This window comes from Dermacentor variabilis, chromosome 2, assembly GCF_050947875.1.
Source record: "Dermacentor variabilis isolate Ectoservices chromosome 2, ASM5094787v1, whole genome shotgun sequence".
NCBI lineage: Eukaryota > Metazoa > Arthropoda > Arachnida > Ixodida > Ixodidae > Dermacentor > Dermacentor variabilis.
Genome location: NC_134569.1, coordinates 233,335,205 through 233,356,013, shown reverse-complemented (window position 1 = coordinate 233,356,013; position 20,809 = coordinate 233,335,205). Strand labels below are relative to the sequence as shown.

Sequence of the window (20,809 nt, the reverse complement as noted above, 5' to 3'; positions counted from 1 at the left end):
GTGACCGTGATAGAACGACCACGACAACACCGCGTTGGTGGTGCAACGTCGAATGTACGACGACTGTACGGTGACAATAACATCGCGACGACGGCATGGCGAGTGTCGGATGAGAAAGATGTAATTCCGACGACCTCAACAACACACCACATGCCTAACACGGTCTCAACAACACACCACATGCCTACTCTCCTAAGTTATCGGATAATTTGGACTACTTGGTTGGAGCAGATGGCGTGCCGATGACAGCATGACGAGAGTTAGATCATGAAGCTAAAAGGACGACATTGTACGACCATGATGGCATCGCGATAGCGGTGTGGCAAGGAATGCACAACGACTGTTTGACGATAATGGCGTGACGACGATGGCGTGACGACGACGGCATGACGAGAATGAGATGGTGCAACTGGAATCATGAAGATGGAATGACCAAGACGGCATCACGACACTGAGCCCCGACCTAGTGGCCCAAACCTAAGAGCAACTTGCGCCATTTTGTCCGGGCAGAAGGTGTGACGATGACGGTATGATGAGAGTGATATCGCAAAGCTAGATTGACGACGATGGAAACACCACGCATCATGACGACCATGAGCACATACCTAGTGACCCAAATAAGTACGCAGCTTCGACTACTGTGTCAGAGCAGGACAGACAGACACAGAGACAGACAGAGAGACAGACAGACAGACGCTCAAACGGCGGAAACAGGCAAAGAATGCTATTCGCATAAAAAATATTGCCTAACTGTATAACGCTGTCGAGCGCTTTCGCTGCGTGCGCGACATCGCTGCGCTAGCTCGGCCCCGCCGAAAGCCTATCCACTTCTGCGCACACCTCGCCTCTTGGCAGCTAATTATATAAGAAAAACTGTCAAGTCAGGCAATGCTATTTGCTTTGAAAGCAAAGGAAAATGACCTCCTATAAAGGAGGAGAGCGCTTTATTCGGCTATTCAAACGTTGCGGATTACCGCCTGGCGCTTGCGTCGGTCGGTCCGTATCTTTGACGTCAGAAGATTGCAATATAAACAAATTGGAATGGTTTTACGCTGTAAGTCTCATGATATTATGATATGTACTGATGAAAGCGCGAATGGATAGGCATGCTTATGTGCGTCATACAGTCAATTAATTTCTCTAGGAAGCCGGAGATTCAAGAACCGATCTCTGCGGTTCCATAGACGGGAAAGCTCATGCAATGCCGTGCGCATGAAAGTTTAACTTCTGATATCTTGTGAGCTAGGCAGTTTTTTACCACTTTACATTCGCCACTCTGGCTTAATTGCGTTTAAAGAGTTTATGTATTCTAAGCGTAATGCTATCCAAACTAAACGTACCGGGCGTATTAGGCTGTCTAACCACAAAATTTCATGCCAACAGCTTTAAAAAAGTTTCGCACAATAATTGCAATTTTTGTTGCATACTCCATAAGATAGCATGCAGAAGTCAAGTAATGATTGGCACCATTGGTTTTATTACACCAGATTCCTCACTAAGTAATGCCGAGTGCCCTGACGTTTTTTTTTTTTTTCAGTGAGAGCCGGCAGCACCTTTTTATCATGATTGACTACTATTACAACCAACACGGGCAGGAGGAGACGCACGAAACACCAGTTTTCTTCATATATGAACCAAAGCACGAATTGGTCCAGCACTGCACACGCGCAAACACAAGTAGTGTCCGATCATCAGCAAAAGGGACTTCAGGCCTGGATCCGCGTAGAGTATGTGGAATTGGGTCGCCGAGTTTCATAGCACAATATATGAAAAGGGGGGCATGGCTTCGCGGTCGCGTTGACAGGCGGAGCTGCTTCTCATTAGGACTGCCTCTGAAGTCAGTGCCGTGGGTCGTGCGATGTTCAACCACTCATTGAGATTCAGGCTGTGGTTTGCAATGCAATTGCGAAGATTAGATTCTAACGGGACCCGGCAGGAAATGATCTGCCTGTGCGAGTATATATATCCAGATTATCATTAATGTACTGTTTCAGGTCCAGTTGTTACTCGAATTTGAGCTTAATTTCACTGAGTGTACAAAAGCTTCTCTTATCAATTTGTCTAGTAGCCCGTGCCACCTGAAGTGATGGTTGCCTCTCAGCGCTTGCTGTACAGCGTGTAGCAACTTCACTGGAGCGAATGTGTTACGCGGACCTTAGCCTTAGCCTTCAGGCAGCGCAATGTTCGCTATACCATGAAAGGAAACATTCATTGGCGCCCTTGCTGCTAATTTTGCTCCTCATCATATTATCCCCCACCGGTCCTGTTCGCATTTACTGCCTAATAAAAAGGCCGCCAAAATAATACCGAATTATATAATAGTATATCTCCATGTTGGCTCAAAATTTCTTCTTTGTCGGTGCCCAGATACTCTACGTGTAGAAATAAGCAACTGTGTGAAATTTACTCCCACATCCTCTAACCAGGCGAAATGTCAATTCACTTAAATATTTGTGTTCCTATTTTGTAACTCGTACTGCAAGTGCGAACCTTTCGGTAAGTTCAGAAGGTCTCGCAAACGTTTAGGCTTCGATTGGCACATATTCTCAGAAGCTGGCTGCATAACATTGACTTCTTGCCCTTTGAAAAACGAGACATTATTTTTTTTCAGAACAAACAGCTTAAATGGTAGCGATGTGCTTTCAGCATGAAATTAGTGGGACACGAGAGTTCAGACAACAATTCAACTCAAGAATGGACCGATAGCCGAGATCCTGCCGGTCCGCTATGAAAGTCCGCGGGATATCCGGCTTCATTCAGTTGTGGTAGTAATCCCCCCAGATAGATCAACTGGCAACTTCGTAAGAACAAACCAGCTGGCAAAAGTTACACAGTTGTTTTCCCCCTGGCGGTCGTCCCCCTATAATTTAGAAAGCACAAGGATACGTGCAGCTCTGCTTGAAACCAACACCCCAGCGCTAGAAATTGAAAAAAAAAAAATACGGCAGAACTGGTCTCACGAAGACTCTCGAATGTAATGCGAATAACAATCGAGCAACGTAGCACAATAACGTACTCCTGGAGTAACTTTTACTTAACACGTGCAGTGGTGATTATGAGACTTTCGTTGATTCGGCCCTATGTCACGTACTCCAATATAATTTCACTTTACACTAGCTTGCGAAGGTCGTCCATGAATATAGAGGCATGACGACGGCTGTATGACGTTGATGCAGCGACGATGGAAGGGCCAAGGAGCGATATGGATTCCAGGCAGAGGTGTATAACGACGATGGCAGGAAGACAATGAGATGTCGTTTATTAAATGAGGGCGATTATATAATGACGACCACGTGACACCGACGTAATGAGGATGATGTTAATACGACGACTGTAAGACGACGATGGTGTGACGACGGTATGACGACCACCACTTGAAGAAGCCGAAATGACGACGGTAACATGACGAAGGCGGCATGACGGGGCGGTATGCGAACGGATGCCTCATGGCGACTGTGTGGCGACGACGCAATGACGACGGCGTGACAATTGCGATAGAATGAGGAACAAGAATTGACGTCCGCAGACCGACGAGGGTGGTTTGCCGATGACGGCGTGATGACAACGTGGTAACGATACAGAGGTGTTGGTTGCAGTGAAACGAGAGCGTGACAATGACGGTGTGACGACAATCGCATGGCGATGGTGGTATGATAAGAATCGGATGTTGAAGTTACAATGATGGCGATGCAAAGAGCGCGACGGCATACCGATGACGGTATGACTACGAGTGCCTGACGACGACTGTATGACGACAATTCATTGACCGATGGCATGACGATGGTATGAGGACGAGTTTATCATGAGAATAACGTGAAGATAACTGTACCTCAAAACACCTATGACGACGATGGCGTAACGACGACACATGATGATTGTCAAATTGGACTGACGAAGCTGGAGTGACAACGACGGCACGGCCATGGCAGTAGGATTACCATACAAGAAGAAGAAAGACTGACGTTGATGGAACGACAAAGGCTGCACGAAGACGATGGCATGAGGACGATTGTATGACGTTACTAAAATGATCACAACGAAAAACCGATAGCGTGATGACGACGTCTTGAGGATGACAGTGGGATGGCGATGGCGTGATGACGTTGGCATCGCGTTAGCCAGATGAGAAACCTGGAATTTCGGACACGCAAAGACCACGACGGCATCACGATCTCAAAAACATGCTTATTTGCGCAACCTATATAAAACATCGACCATCGGCTGGGAGTAAAGACGTGACGATGAAAGCACGGCGGAAGTCCAATCACGAAGGTGGACTGAGCACAACTGAACGAACACGACGGCATGACGACTGCGACCCCATACCTAGTGGCTGAAGCTATACGACAACTTTTGCCACTGCATCGAGTACAAGGTGTGACGAAGACGAGGGTATGATAAGAGTAAATCACGAAGTCGAAATGAGGACAATGAACTATCAGATAGATAGATAGATAGATAGATAGATAGATAGATAGATAGATAGATAGATAGATAGATAGATAGATAGATAGATAGATAGATAGATAATTGACTCAACACGGCTGAAGTAGACTAACAGTGCCATTCTCAGTAATACTCTATCAGCAGAAGTCATGATAACTTAGCTTTGTAACTCTATGTGAGGTAGTTCTGGTGGTTTTGCTTGTGAACGAAGTAGCCGAGCTCATACATTATCATGAGGTAGGTCTATCTGCAATAAACTGTATGCTATAAGACGTCAGTTTGACCAGCTAAACTACAAGGGCTCCTACAATAGGCACATATCATCAACTATACATCGGTGGTTTCGGGAGCGGTGCGTGAAAATAATCCTGCATTCTTCAGTATCCACACTACTTTCCGCTTTACACATGGTGGCATAGCAAACAGTGCCGCGTATTTTGGACATTCAGGATGCAGGTTAATATTCTTAATAAGGTCAATAAGTTACATTTACAGAATAAGAAGCAACACATAAATATTTTTATTGCTGTGTTTCCATTTGAGTACGCAGTTCTGGGCTAAATGTTTCCCGCCTACAATGAACCATAGACAGGAAGTGTCGTTTGTTGGGTAAGAGAAAACACGAGGAGCTAGACAGAAGGTTGACGAGCTATTGTCTTTTCGATTGAAATTACTGTCAGAAGAGAAAGACCGACGCAAAATTCCTTCACGCGGGTGAAGGAATCAAGAAGGTACTAATGTAGAAGAAATGGATTGTACGCCTCTCTTTCCCATCCAAATAGGCCTGTCAAGTTATCCACGCAGCCATAGGTGGGTTGGAGTGAAGCTCAAAGTCTCCCTGTCGTTATCAACAGGCAGCAAACTAACTGCGAGTAAAGCTTAGACACAATAGTCATAGTGCATTCGCATTCTACAGCTACTCCAAGGAGGGACCATTTCTAAGTCTGTGACCGTTTTCCCCTTAACTCGGGACTGGGTACGCGCCGGTGTTAGGTGCCATTAGCTATGTGCTACTGTGTATGTGTCTTCAATGAACTTCATTGACGTCAACTTCGGTCACTGGGCATGTGCCACAGAGTATGTACGACTCCTGAATGAGAAAAACTCCTTTACAAATTCACCGTTGCTTGGCGAATTCAAACCACGTCAAACGTATTCGGACGATCTCGTCTATCTTCACACGCGTGCCCTGCGCGGGCATCGCGGCGGCAGCGCCAGATGACCCAGCGTGTACACTGGGCAGCGCGAGAGGGAAACATGGCTGCACTACACGCCTCATATATGATGCGTTTCGGCGCTCACGTTGCGGTGTGTTCGCGCGCTGCTTTCTTGCTAATCGCATTCAAACGTCGACAGCCAAGCTCAGATCGCTTTTGCTCGAATTTTATTTTCGTTCACTTTCGTACAGTTGGTGTATTTTGTACAATTCAATGAAAAATAAACATTTTCTTCAGGTGCAGGTATATATCATCCTTAAAGGGGTTATAAAGGAACGCCGCAAGTGACTTCCTCGGTTGCTAACATGAAAGCTACACCTGGTCATATGCGGCCCTTGAGATTACATTGACTATGGCATACTCTTTCGACAAACAAGCTTTCTCGGTGGGATGCGACTGAACAGTGAGGAGAAAATTCCGACAAGCACAATTGTAGAAGTTATCTGAAACACCATTCGCATCTCCTTGCCCCATACGAGTGCACTAAAGAGTGAAGCGATATATGAAAAAACAAATTTGGGGTTCAGGCAACAGTACCTGATGCAAGACAGAAGCGCCAAACCAGCCAAACACTCCTCAGGACTGAGTAAAAGACATCGCTTTTGCTGGGCTCGCGCACAATGTGGTAAAAACGTTACACCGAGAACACACAGCCAGCACCCTCATGGCTTCGATGGCACAAGTATATCGAGGCCGCCTGAACAACGGACGAGCGAGCCACCCGCTACGAACCCCTGCCGCTCGGGAGGCACCGGAGGGAGGGTTGGTGAGACGCGCCTGTCCGGTGCACGACGGCGTGGTACAAGTGACGTAATTGGGAGACATTCGGTCTGTGTACGTGACTCGCTTCGCCCTACTCCGATAAGCTGCGCAGCCGCCAGCGAGAAGTGGATGGCAGGCTGCCAGCCGCGCTGCCGTGACTGACGAGGGCCACGAACACACTCCTTTGCCTAGAGCTCGGTGGCAGCGGCGGCGTTCTCATTTACGAAGAGACATACGCTCAACCGAGAGACGTCGCCGGAGGCCAGCCGAGCTTTGTGTGTTACACTCAGTTCTTGCACCGAACTGATGAGAGGAGGGCACGAATCAATTTTTCGGCAGGCTGTTGCGAACATCTTTTCAGAGTTCCAGATTATTGTGGCTGTGTTCGGCACTCGGTTGTTAATTATTTTTCTTCTCAGCTTCTGTTTGTCAGTTGAATTCACCTAAGCACCTAAATGATCATATTCGTGCACTAAATTTTCCATCATATGTGCATTATTCATCGTCAGTGTTCATTTCCTTTCATTTATTTTCACCTCAAGAACCCGAAGACATCACTTAAGGGGAGGGCGTATATTTGTGATTGACATGGAATACAACCGCAATAAAAGATAGAAACAAAAAAGAAAAGGCCATTGTGAACGATGTGCACGCAGATCTAAATTGATAACCAGCAATAAGAGCAAAAAAGAAGGCGAAAAAAGAGAAACAGGCGGACAAAATGGAAGGAAAGTAAGCTCACCGTTTGGTGCCCGTTTCTTTTTTTGCATGTCGGTGGGTTAGGCTCCCTCCACGCAGGTATAAGCTTGTCCCCCCTGCGTAGAGGGAGCCTAACCGATTCTGCAGACATTTTTAATAAAGTTGTTCGCTCTCTCTCTCACTCTCTCTGTCGGTGGGTTATTGATGGCTATGAAAAATGAACCGTTAGTCTTTCATAAAAAAAATGCGTGATCAGTGCTCTCGGCTATGTAATCTGGTAGGGCATTCCAGTGTTTCACTGATCGGTAAAAAATTCACTGGAAATTACGATGCGAAATTTGAGGGAAGCTCTATATGTGTTTTCATTTTGCGATGTATTGGCTGGTGCGGACGATCTGTCTCGAGCGGCACGTTGCGAGCGAAGTATAGTGCGTCTGCATCGCTAATCGGGAGATCGCGAAAGGCAGCGCGTGGGTAACACGTGCGTGCGATTGACAGCAGCCGCCGCAGACAGACCTCCGTTCATGCAATGCTTTGTTTCTTTGCAGACGACGAGCCCTACTCTGGTGCCATATCGTAGCCATCATCGCCACACAGCGCGTCATGCCATACACTACGATTTTCTTCTCACGCTTTCGTTCCATCAAAGACAAGAGGGCCCCTTATTCGCGGGGAAGGAATGCCACCAGTGTCAGCGGCTGCAACACCCAAGGGATCGTAAGATCGAGCCTTACTCGTAGCCGCTCGCCATCACCCCTTAAAGGAGCAGTCATCCAGATCACACACGCTGGTACCAAGGGCTGACCTCAGCAGCTGACGCCGAGGATGAGCGCATCCCTCCCCAGCTCACGGCAGCCTGGAGCACCCTCGGAAGCGCAGATGAGATCGACCACGTGGCTGTGGGTGCCGCGGTCCTCGGAAACTCGGCGCATTCATTGTCAAACAGCCGCTTTTGAGAACACAGCTTTTGAGGCACTTTCAGTAATGCGTGTCGCGATATGGGATGAAATTAAAGGTGTAAGTGGAATGCAGAGGACAGAGGCACGATATTATGCGATGTGATGCGAGATTTGGGAGGGCGACGGATTGCTTCAGTTGGGTGACGCTCGCTGGTTTTGTTTATAGTAAAGTGATGAAACGTGCAGCGCGTTTCTGCAGGGCATCGACATCGTCAGCGAGATATGATATGGTATGGTGAAACTTTATTAATAATAATAATATTTGGGGTTTTACGTGCCAAAACCACTTTCTGGTTATGAGGCACGCCGTAGTGGAGGACTCCGGAAATTTTGACCACCTGGGGTTCTTTAACGTGCACCTAAATCTAAGCACACGGGTGTTTTCGCATTTCGCCCCCATCGAAATGCGGCCGCCGTGGCCGGGATTCGATCCCGCGACCTCGTGCTCAGCAGCCCAACACCATAGCCACTGAGCAACCACGGCGGGTGGTGAAACTTTATTGAGGTACGCATCTTCCATCTCGCTTTCCTTGCAAACATATCTCGTTGCATGTGTCAGCGAGATGTATTTGCACGGAGTGCCAGATGGAAAACGCGTTCTCGAGTTTTCGTCTAGAGTAAGTCTGTTACAACACTTTTTCAACGTCGTATGATGCAGGTTTGAAAGTCCGTTTAAAATACGCTTGGGGCCCGTAGAGTAGTATAGTAAGCGTAAAGAATGGACACTCCCGAAGGCGCCTGCGACCGACTTTGACTCTCGGCGCACATTGCGAAACGCATCAGCCTCCAAGATGGTCACCGCACGCTGCCGTACAATTTCAGTTTCGTTTTTTTTTCTGTGACCCATAACGTTGCTTAAATCGAGTGGTTTCATGCAGGCGCTTGGGCAGCTATTTATATGCTGCGACAACGAGCGCACGAAGGTGTTTCATTTTATGTTAGTATTATTTAAATTATTATTTGCTGTTTGAAGCTGTAACTTAGCGCAACAATCATGCCAACTGTTATCGATGTAGAACTTTATCGCTTGTGATATTGTTACGTCTAGTAACTCACGCCAGAAGAAGTATCGTAAATAAATGTGTCACGTTCCTTAAAAATAATACAACTTACTGCACAACCAAGAACACAAAAATAGTAGACAAAAATTTATTGCAGCAAGATTGTAAGAGGCAGACACATGAAAATAGGAAAAAACTTTGAAATGCAAGCAATGGAAAATAGTCGGAAATTAATAGCATGATGGAAATAACTTTAAACAAGCGAAATACATACAATATATGCTGCAACTCTCCGGATAATTAAAAAAGAAAAGGACTACACAAACACGCCAGGAATTAATATGCTCAAAATGGGATTTCTTTACAAGAAAAGAAATATGACGCCTTTTCTTGTACTTCGCCGAAGGAGCATGAATTAAGGCAGCAAAGATATGTGAATGGTAGCATGCCAAAATAAAATGGCTACAAAAATAATTGCGCACGCACTAACACTTCCATCTCGAATGTGTAAACCAGTGCGTCCGTCATTAAATCGCTGCAATTAAGCACTTCGTGTTGGGGGTCTTCGCCTGCTGTTTCGGAAGCTTTGCAAACATCTTCTAACACTTGGACATTGGCCCTTGAATATACTTGATGTCCTTTGGCTGTAGAATGTGTTTTAAAGAAATGGGTGAGATTCCTGCCATACGTTGAATGACAGGCAGAAAGTAAGCAATACTGGAGGCTTCAAAGCAATTGAATGTAGACGCTACGTTCCTTCGTATGAGCAATACTGGACCCTTCCAAGCTTTAGAATTGAGATACTGCGTGCATTCGTTTTTATGCATATTTTTCTGAGCTAACGCCAAGGAAGCACTGTTACAAATGCTAAGAGACAAGGAAATTTCCACGTTAAGGACTCGATACACAATTAAAACTTGGAAACACGTATCTGCAGCCCAATGCATAATAGCTAAAAATGCTTGAGCGCACATAGCCTGCTACAGAGGTTAACAGAGCACGCATTCTTGCCATACTGCTGATATTGCACGTGTACCGCTTTAGAAACAGCTACATTTCTTTTGCAAAAGTGAAGCATAATACTTCTTCAGAAGCCCTGCACGGAACGGCATGTGTTCATAGGCCGCGTTTGTCAACGAACCATATTATTTTCTAACTTCGTCACTGCATCGAACGTGCCTCCCAGCTCGGACGCTGCCGCGTCGCCTGTTGTCGCTAGCATAACCGCTCATTGCTGCGCATAAAAAAAAGGAATGCGAAATGAAAGTAAGTAGCAAATGGGCAGCAGCTGTTTATGGCTTCAAGGCCGCCGTCACTCATTAATGCGGCTAACAGTGACATAACGAAATACGAAAAGAATAAGTTATTAACAACGTGTAAAAGAACTTCCTGTGGCCTTGGTATGAAACGGTGACGAAGCAGTAATGCCAGACGCTGACAGAAGAACCCAACAACTATCCTCGGGCGCATTTTAGAGAAAGATCATGGCTACCGGGCTTGGCTAGACTTCGCAAGCTGCTAGCCGCAGCCGCAGGCACATCCGCATTTTTCGTGATGTGCTCTGCCACATTGCGGAACCGGCATAGCTCCATAGCTTGGCCCCGAAACGGTTCGAGTGTCCACTCTTGTCGTTTACTGTGTTAAGGCGGAACCGCATGGCGCGATTTCAGGCGCGATTGACGCGCGGATGGTGGAACGCGCGCGTCATTTTGACGCGTGCCCAGCATGTTCCGTCACGAAATCGCGCCGCCGCGTGCTGCTGCTCGGAGTAGAAAAAAACGCGTCGCGCGGCGCGTCCACCAATCAGAGTTCAGGTAAGTCACGTGGCATTTGGTCACGTGGCATTTTGGTTCTTTTTTCGCCACCAGATGGCCCTGCTCTCTGCGCATCTCGACGGAACCTCCTTGGCGGAATTTTTTTTTCTCGGCAGAACTGGCGCGCGCGTCAAGGAAAACGTGTGCTACCGTGATTTCGTTCGCGCATCGTGTTGGTTCCCGCATCGTATTCACCTAAATGAACAAAGCAATCTTCAACGAGGCCCTAATAACTAAAGTGGAGAAGCGTCGCGTCTCATCGCTAATACTGGCAAGACAATTTGCTAATAATATTACCAGTGTATGGTGCTCGCTCTCTTCTCAACCAGGCAGGCTGCACCCACATGTACCTCCTGACCCGCCTTTTTTCTTGCTACAGTATCAGCATCCCCCTTAATAGTAGCAATCGCCTCTTCTGCTCGGTAGTAAGCGGCCGACCCTCCTTTTTATATGTGAAATTGTAAGCAAGAAGCGGCTTCTCAGCATGCGGAAGGTACATAGTCGCAGTTTCGCACACAATATTGCTGCTTAAAATTAAGCTTGATAAATACACTTCGGAAAGAAATGCCGCTGTCTAATTACACTCAGATTATTTTTATTGTAGTGTTCCGTAAGTTTAAGGGCATATTATATATGCGGTAACAGAGACAATACATGTCGTTGAGAGTTATGTTGTCTGGCAACCCGGAAAACGCGGCGCGAAAGCGCCGCTCCTTTTTTTCGTACGGGTGCCCGCGCGTCGGCGGCAACGCGGGCGTTTGCCGCCCGTCGCGTTTTTCGCTCGCGAAAAACGCGCCATGCGGTTCCAGCTTTACTCTGTGAGTGGCCTCTCAAGCAATAGTTTCAATATGTGGGGCCCATGATAGCAACCATGTTAGCTGCAAGCGGAGGTATCTATAAGTAAGGGTTCTGCCAATCTGAGTTTAATATATGCAGTAGATAAGGCGAGGAATGCTGTGCTTTCGGGTAAATGAGATGGGCGCGCATTTTTTAGGTTCAGCGGCATGTGTCATTTCTGTCACCATGTTTGGAGTGTTAACGTCGTTCTGTAATGCGATGCAGTCCTCGGGGTAATCGATATGGGCGTAGAGGTCAAAATAATCAACAAAAGTTCCAGTTTCGTTTAAATATTTGACGCTAGGTCATTTATTTATTCATTTATTTATTTTATATATTTTCAACGCCCGTAGGCGCTACAGAAAGGAGTGGTACATACACACAGAAAAAGAATGCAGACCAAGGAAGAAAATATATATTTTTTAATTGGCGTGGAAAACAGCAGTCCAGAACCTCGATGAGTCTATAATAGTAGCGATCGATGCGGGGAGTTGGTTCCAGTCATTGCAGGTGCGAGGTAAAAAAGAGTAATAGCAGGCGTTCGTGTGACAAGATGGCACTAAAGCTTTATGAAGATGATCGCTGCGGGATGAAAAGTAGGAAGGAGGAGTAAGAAGTGTTTCTTTTAATACCGGGTTGTGGTAAATCTTGTGGAAAAGGCAGAGGCGACTGTATGCACGACGTACTGAAAGTTCCGGTATGTTAAGGGTTTGCTTCATGAGTGTTACGCTAGCACGAGGAGAGTAATTAGATAGAATACAGCGGGACGCGCGGCTCTTAATGGCTTCGAGGGAGAGGGTTAGTGACACTTGATGGGGATCCCAGATGGCTGAGGCATATTCCAATTTTGATCGAAGAAGTGTTCTGTAGAGCGTCAGTTTTAAAGATGGAGGAATGGCGTAAACGTTTCTGCGTAGATAGCCTAGCGTGCGATTAGCGTTAGAAGTTAGAAATTCAACATGCTTGTGCCATGATAGATCGTGAGTGATGTAAAGGCCGAGATACTTGTAAGAATTACCTTGATAGAGAGGAGCGCTATTCAAAAAACACATGCGTTTGTCAGTACTGTTAGAGCGGCGTGATATGCGCATATATTTACATTTATTTACGTTTAGTTTCATGTTCCACGCATTACACCATATGGATAAATTGTTAAGGTCTTCTTGTAGTTTAGTGGAATCGGCGGGGTCACTAATCTTATGATATATTACGCAGTCATCGGCAAATAGGTTAATCGAAGACGATTTCACGCAGTCAGGGAGATCGTTAATATAAATTAGAAAGAGCAGAGGCCCACGGACGGATCCCTGCGGGACCCCTGATATAACCAATGAAAAAGCAGAGGAGTGTTATTGGCAGTTGCGTACTGAGTTCGATTGCAAAGGAAGTCCTTAATCCAAGCTAACACTAAATGATCAATGTTAAGGTGATGGGCTTTAAGGCTTAGTAGATCGTACGTTACGGTATGAAAGGCCTTAGCATAGTCCAAGAAAATACAGTCAACGTCAAGGTTATTGTCAGATGCAGCAAAAAGATCATTAGTAAAGCAAGCTAGTTAGTTGGGTTTCGCACGAGTACATTTTTCTGAAGCCATGTTGACAGGAATGAAAGAATGAATTGCTTTCCGAAAATACAACAACGTGAGAGTAAATGATGTGTTCCAAAAGTTTGCATGGGATGCTTGTCAATGAAATGGCACGGTAGTTCTCGGGAGTATGCGCATTTCCTTACTTTGGGACTGGAACCACCTTTCCGTTCTTCCAGTCCTGCGGGAGCGAAGAATACTGCAACGACCGAGCAAGAAATTTTAGGAATAATAACAGATGAAAACAGCTCACTGCATTTCAATATTTTTTGAAATAATACTATCAGGCCCACTGGCAGACGAAATCTGCAGATTATTGATTAGCCGGCTAATACCAACCCAGTCAATTATTATGGGATCCATCACAGGGAAGTTTGAACTTGGTGCACTCGGTAAATTGACGATGATATTGGCATTGAGGAAAGAGACAAATGCCTCATTCAAAATGCTGCAACATTGATTAGGTGGAACACTGGCGCCATCAGGGTAAGTTAAATGTATAATGTTAGTTTTAGTGCCATTAGCAAGACTCCAAAACTTGCGCTGACTCGTTTGAAGAAACGAGGGCAGTGTAACATTCAAGAAGGTAGTTTTAGCGTTACTAGTCATTTGGATGTACTCAGTTCCCACTTGACGGTACGTTGACCAATGAGCAGGGAGATTTGATCGCTTGGCCCGGCGGAATAACCGTTTCTTTTTGTTGCGAAGGCGTTTAAGAGAGTTGTTCAACCATGGCGATCTAGTGTTTGAGGGTATCTTTCGTTGAGGTATATGACTGTCAATTAAACATAGTAGTTTATTTTTTGAAAAGTTGCCAGTTATCCTCAACTGAGCTTTCGTCAAAACCGGGGATGTAAGCAGTTGTGGATGATTCCATTTCTGCCGTGATAGAAGGCGTATCGACGGGCTTGTAATCACGAACAACCTTAAAGCTCTTTTTAGTAGAAACATGGGCACGCAAAGTGAAATGAATAATCAAGTGGTCACTTAAACCAGGGATATAAGTAAGTTTGGAAACCACATCAGGTGTAGTAATAAAAATGACATCAAGGATATTAACGGAAACTGCAGTAGTACGAGTAGGTTCATGAAGAAGTTGTGCGAGGTTGAAATCGGAACAAACACCAAGAAACTGTGCGCATTCCGAATAATTTTTTCTGATAGTGGCGGTACCAGTGTGCCATGAGATCTTTGGAAGGTTGAAATCTCCCAACAGAAAAAAGGCAATGTGGGGTATCATATAACTATATTATTTACGACGTCATGGAGTTCATCACAGAAAGAACGGAGTGCAATTGGCGGTCTGTAACATACGCAAAAAATTCAATCCCTATTGTCAATGGTAATACGCACGCACACCTCTTCTAAAGCTGACACGACTGGGACACTTGAGGAAGAGAACTCTTCATTAACAGCGATCAAGACACCCCCACCGATACGAACATCGCTGTCATATCGATAAACCGCGTATTTATTTTCACAGTAAAAGATTTCACTGCTTTGAAAGCCAACTTTCGGATAGAATAACAATATCAGCGGAACATGAATCAATATGAGCCGAGAGTGCCGCTCACTTGTTGAGCACACTGTTTGCATTGCTAAAAAGAAGAGACACATCATTTGTGTGGCGGGAAGATAGCTACGCAGACGAATTGCCAGTATTGCTTAAAGGTGGGTTGCGATTATCATGTGACTCAAGAGGGGAGTCAACTTCACAAGCGTTATCAGTGGATGCGCAGTAGATGTAGTGCTTTTTATGGATGATAAGTTTGTTAAAGCGCAGTGAAAGAGGTTGGCCGCTAGATTTTCCGTATTCATTTAGTTTTTTTCGTGACAAGTGTGTTGATATGCAGAAGCCTTCGCCTACAGAGATGCCAGCTGTTTTCAGCTTAGCATTCTAGGAAAGAACTAACTCTTTGGTTTTAAAAGACGAGAACTTGACGATAACTGGGCGTGTCTTTAGTTGCACAAAGGAACCCAGCCTGTGCGCTCTGTCGATAATATTATCGGTAACGGTCAAGCTTAGATGACGCGACAGATCTTGATGACGCGACAGCAGGTTAACATAAGTTAGGAATACCATGGGAGACAATCCATTCCCCTGAGGCATTCCAGATGTAGGACTGCTGAGGTTAGAGATGCGGTTGTTAATAGAGGTAAACTGTGCTCGCCCTGTAACAGAATTTTCGAGCCAACAGATTAGACCAGAGGGCAGACCGAGTGCAGGCACTTTTATTAGGGGGCGATTATGCGATACACCTTCGAAAGACTTCAAGAAATCTGAACACATGCCATCAATCTGATTAGTCTCCGCGTACCTGAGGACCTTTTGGGTAAAATCGGGCTTTCGCACGAAATGTACTAATGAAAGGCGTGTTGATGGGGATAGAAGTTCCGTAATTCTATGCGGGTCATTATGTTCTTTTATATGCTGCGCTCGACTAATTTACAAGGAATGCAGGTGAGCAAAACGGCACACAAATTAAACTCAAGTGCTCGGTTACCTGACCTAAAGATGGGGATGACTTGCGTTTGTTTTCCAATCATAAGGAACGGATTCGGTTGCCAAGGAATGAGTGAATATCAGCTGTAATGTCCTACTGGGCAATGACATGGTACAATTGAGAAGCTTAGCGTCAATTTCTTCGCAACCAACTTAAGTGGAAGGCCTGAGAGAATTCAATGAATTCTATCTCTTTCCTTCTTCATCTTGATTTCTGGCATAGTCAATGCGGAAACTTCCATTGCACCAGCAATCCTGTAATCATTACAGGGTAAAGAAAAAAAAACAATTTGAAGTAGTTGTTTCACGTAGTAGCACATTCCTGCCCGTCAAGTCGCTCACGGTCGGGTTTAGTAAGCCCTATTTAATTGGATTGTGCCTCTGGAATGACAGTTCGCGAAAACTTCCTAGGGTTTCCATTAATTGCTTTGTTTAGCGCAAAACAACGGACACAAGACAGACGACAGGACAAGCGCCTTCTCCTATCGTCTCTCTTCTGTCCGTTGTTTTGCCCTAAACAAAGTAATTATGGATTCACACCAACTAGCCCCCCCAACTCATTGTGCTTAACGTCCTAGGGTTTGTTTTGAGGGCGGCTAGAAGGTGACAAGAAAATTTACGGTTGGCTCAGCTAGTCTTTTCAGGTATTTTTTAAGCATTCTCCAAAAAGTATTTAAAGTATTCTCCAAATGTTCTGGCGTTGTTAGTGAAAGACACTTATTTTTATTTAAAGAGATTTAGGTCGTTAGGTGAAAGACTGGTTATAATAATTGGATTTGACAATGATACGAAGAGAGAACCTTTCTTTAAGTTTATCTATTGCTTTTTAAATAACCCTCAGCTTGGTCTCACTGCATCAATACTATAAAGGAATTTTTACACATTCGTTAACACTGTGGTAGTTCCTTAATTTTTTCAGAGTCTGTTCACTTGCAATCTGATTATTTTTGTAGGGAGTGACTTTTCTTTATGGCTAAGCAAATGTCCAAATGGAGTAGATTATGGTCCTAAATCCGTCTAAGCAAGTTTGGTTCCATATGTCGTCTAGGCAGGCTCTTACCAATCAGTAAGGGATATGGTCACCCCGGACTCGGCATATTATCACTTGGCTCAAGTTAAAATTTACTCGCGATTCGGGGAATTGTATTGAATCGTGTCTGGTTTATTTGTTTTGCATTACCAGTAGAGGCCTTCTATGTAAGGAAAATTGAAATACCCAAGGATATATATAGAAACATTGGCAACTGCTTTATTTGTGGTTGAGACAGAAATAGTAGGCCTTTAGCAACCTTCCGGCTGCAAAAGCCTTAATATATCCGGGTGCTGAGCAAATACCAAAAATGTTCAGAGGGACTTAAGTCTTACGTGCAGCGAATGCGAGAGCAGTATGACTCTCTGTATGACTCTCTTTCACGACCAAGTGAAAAGTAACTACATTTCAGGCCGCAGTGGAACTGTAGAGGGCTCTCGACGAAAGTGGGGGAGCTTTAATCCCGTCTACGTATGAACAAGCTACAGGTGTGGGCCTTGTTACTACACAGACTAACGCATTGCCTGCCATTCCGGGCTTCAGTGGATACGTGTGTCCTTCGATGAGTGACCATCGCGTGCACACAGCTGCCCCTCCAGGAAAGGCGGCAGTGTAAGTTGATACGCGCTATCCTCAGGTGTGCCTTTCTCTTGAAAACTGGTGTAACTCATATCAGGAGGTAGTGACAGTAGCTGTGAAGTTACCCAAGGTAACTGTTGTGGTAGTGTCATACTACATAACACTAGCCGGTGGCTCTTGAAGAATTAACCTGGGCTGGTTAGTGAATGTCCGTCGCCAATAACCAGCGTGTTTTAATGTTAGTCGGTAGTGATTTTAACGCCCCTCAGCCAAAATGGGGGTACCCTACTTCTAGCCATCGAGGTAGGCGTGTGCGGGACGCCTTCGCGGATGCGTTGTTTGTACTACTGAACCATCCCGATTCAGCAACGCGGGCTGTGCCTCAAGCTCGACGTACAACATAAGCACCGGATCTTACGTGGTGGTCGGGTCCGGCACTCCCACTTGGCACCTGCAGCCCGACTGCTGGGGTAGTGACCACCACCCTATCATCATCGGCCTTCATCCGTCGCAGGCCGCCGATTGCGCCGCAAGTGTTCTGTGGTCTACTGGGACACCTCCTTTCACCCCGTTCTCCAAGATACCTCTGTGGACTCGTCACCACTACTTGTTGACCGCATACAAAGCGCGCTCGATGAAGCTCCAAACATCAGCTGGGTAGACGCCGATCGACCGGCACCGGATATCGGCCCGCTAAACTTGTGGGCTGCTCGCAGACAAGCTGACCTGGCAGCATGCCGAGACCACACTTCTGCACAAGCATGCACAAGACTGAATTTCCTTACTGCTAAGGCACGCAGATATGAACGCGACGTCTCGCGGAGGCAATGGCATACGTGGTGTGAGCGGTTTTCATCCAAGACATCGAATGCTTCTCTCTGGCGAATGTTCCGTGCCGTGGAATACGGTTGCCGCCGTCTAGACCCGGCAGCCACAGCCTGCTTCGTTGCTGGCTTGTCGCCGGATGATATCGCCAGAGAAGCAGCCCGGAAGTTTTTCCCGCAGTACGACGTGTTGCCTCAAACAGCCAATGGTGCTTCTTTGGCAGGCATTCGGACACATATCGACAGGTTACCATCTACAGCAGACTCAGAGGGGATTGCAAGCTCTTTCACCATGCCTGAGTTGCTTTCAGCGATAGGTGGAACCAGTCGCAAGACAGCACCCGGCCCAGACTCTACTACTTATGAGGCCTACAAGAACCTGAGTTACGCTGTGCTGCCTCAACTCCTCGACACCATTAACGATGTAAGGCTAGATGGCGTTGACCCTCCAGGCTGGAAATCAGCTATTGTGATGCCGATTCCAAAACTAAGCAAGCCGCCGACTGACCTTGGCAACTTCCGACCCATTTCCCTAAGGTCACCGTTGTGCAAGATTTCTCAGAAAATGCTACCCACACGACTGTCGTGGTGGCTAGAGCACCACGGTTTCTACGACCCTGCTCAAATTTGCTTCCGTCCAACGATAGGTAATGAAAATGGGCTGGCTGTCTTGGCATCCTCGGTTTTATCGTCAACTCGTAGCCAGCGTGTCCGTACTGTCCTCGCTATGGACGTCGAAAAGGCGTATGATAACATCAGTCATGCTGTCATATTGTCTTCAGTTGACATGCTGCACTTTCCCCTTAGAGTACGGAATTTTGTCGAATATTTTCTTGAAGACGGACATGTTGCAATGCGCCCCAGTGGTGACGCCGTCGGCTCATTTGTCGCTCTTCAAGGTATACTCCAGGGATCTGTATTGTCACCCACATTATTCAATATTGCTTTCACCCCGCATGCATGGCGCTTACAGGATGTACCCGACATAAAGTTTTTGTTGTACGCTGATAACATCACGGTATGGAGCACTCATCATGACCTGCAGACTCAAGCCGCTGCCCTTCAATCAGCTTAAGATATCACGGCGACTTACGCTTCTTCGGTCTGCCTTAGGCTTTCCGTGAGCCAATCTGCTTACATGTCAGTCGCCAATCGCTGGGGCCGGCGTAAACTCTTTGCAACACCCATTCGTCGCCACAATCCGGAACCCCTCTTGAACAATGTTCAACTATAAAAATTCTGGGTATGATGGTACACGAGTCGGGAACCGGAACAGCTTGGCTCTCCAGCGCTAAAAAGCAGGCAATTCAGACGCTGGGTCTCATTAGGCGCATTGCTCCTAAAACGGGCGGCGCCCGCTCATATGTTGCGCGACAATTGGTGAAGGCGGTAGTGCAACCACGTCTTGTTTATGAAGCCCAATTCCAGCATTTGACGAGGGCACAATGGGATCGCCTTGAGGTTGTTAATCGCGAGGCAATGAGGGTCATCACTTGCCGTCCCCGCATCACCCCGATCGTGGATCTCCAAGAAAATGCACAGCTCAACACACTAGATGAGCTGGTGCAGCAGCGACGTGATGCTCGCAGGCTTAAGGCCAGCTTTTCATACGCAACGTGTGCTCTCAGGGCTTACGCTTTCTCGAACTCCCTTCTACCACCACCATCGCCAGTTGTTCCTTCCTGGACTTTTGTACAGCTCAGTGATAACAAATCAACTGATATACATCACCCGACATCAACTCAAGCGGCGGCGTCGCTTCGTGACCGAATTATAGCTCAAGATGCCCACCCATCGCTTGGCTCCATCGTCCTTTACGTTGATGCAAGCATTCAGGAGTGTGAATAAACCACTGCAATTTATTGCCCATGCGCACCTGCCCTTAATAAGACGACCCGGTTTCAAGTCCAAGAGCCTCCTTCCTCCCTTTTTGCTGAGTTCCGTGCTGTCCGAGAAGCGTTGTGCTCTGTGGCCGCCTTTCCCATGGTCCCCACCGCCCGCATCGTCATCCGCACTGATGCCCTCCAGGCAACGCGGCTTCCGCGACGCGTCATTCGCAGCCCTGACATATCCCAACAGATCCATCTTCTGGCGGCAGGCATCTTGCAGACAATATCTGTCGAGTGGATCTCACGCGACCTTCTAAGCTTCTAAAGCCGCGCGGATTCTGCGACCCGTCTACCGACCTCTCGATCGTCCCTGCCTCAACCCTTTAACCTAGATGATGCCACCCTCCTTTTAAGAAAGGAGCACCTCCGGCGTCGCACACGTGCTCTCATACCTCCGTGTGCGGTAAACTCCCCCGCGGTCTTACCCGTGCAGGGGAGGTTGCGCTTTGGAGGATCCGGGTCGGGGTTGCCCTGACTGCTGCCGTGACTAGGAAGTGGCCGCACTTTCGCCCGTTATATCCTCGTCCCGAGTGCCCACTCTGCTAGTCGCGAAATTCTGAAGCCGACATCCACCACTTGTTGTGGGTTTGCCCTGCACTGAAATCGACGAGGCTCTGGCACCTCGCAACAGCAGGACTCTCGCCGCATAATCCGAGCGATTACA

General features: G+C 46.7%; 1 protein-coding gene across 1 annotated transcript in view; it reads right to left on the bottom strand.

Annotated features, from left to right (window-relative positions):
* LOC142573154 (uncharacterized) overlaps positions 1-6,440 on the bottom strand; it is a 240,980-nt gene extending 234,540 nt beyond the window's left edge. The window contains exon 1 of the mRNA XM_075682704.1: positions 6,201-6,440. The gene's annotated coding sequence lies outside the window, so the exon portion shown is untranslated. The remainder of the gene's footprint in view (positions 1-6,200) is intronic.
* Between the last annotated feature and the right edge of the window lie 14,369 nt (positions 6,441-20,809).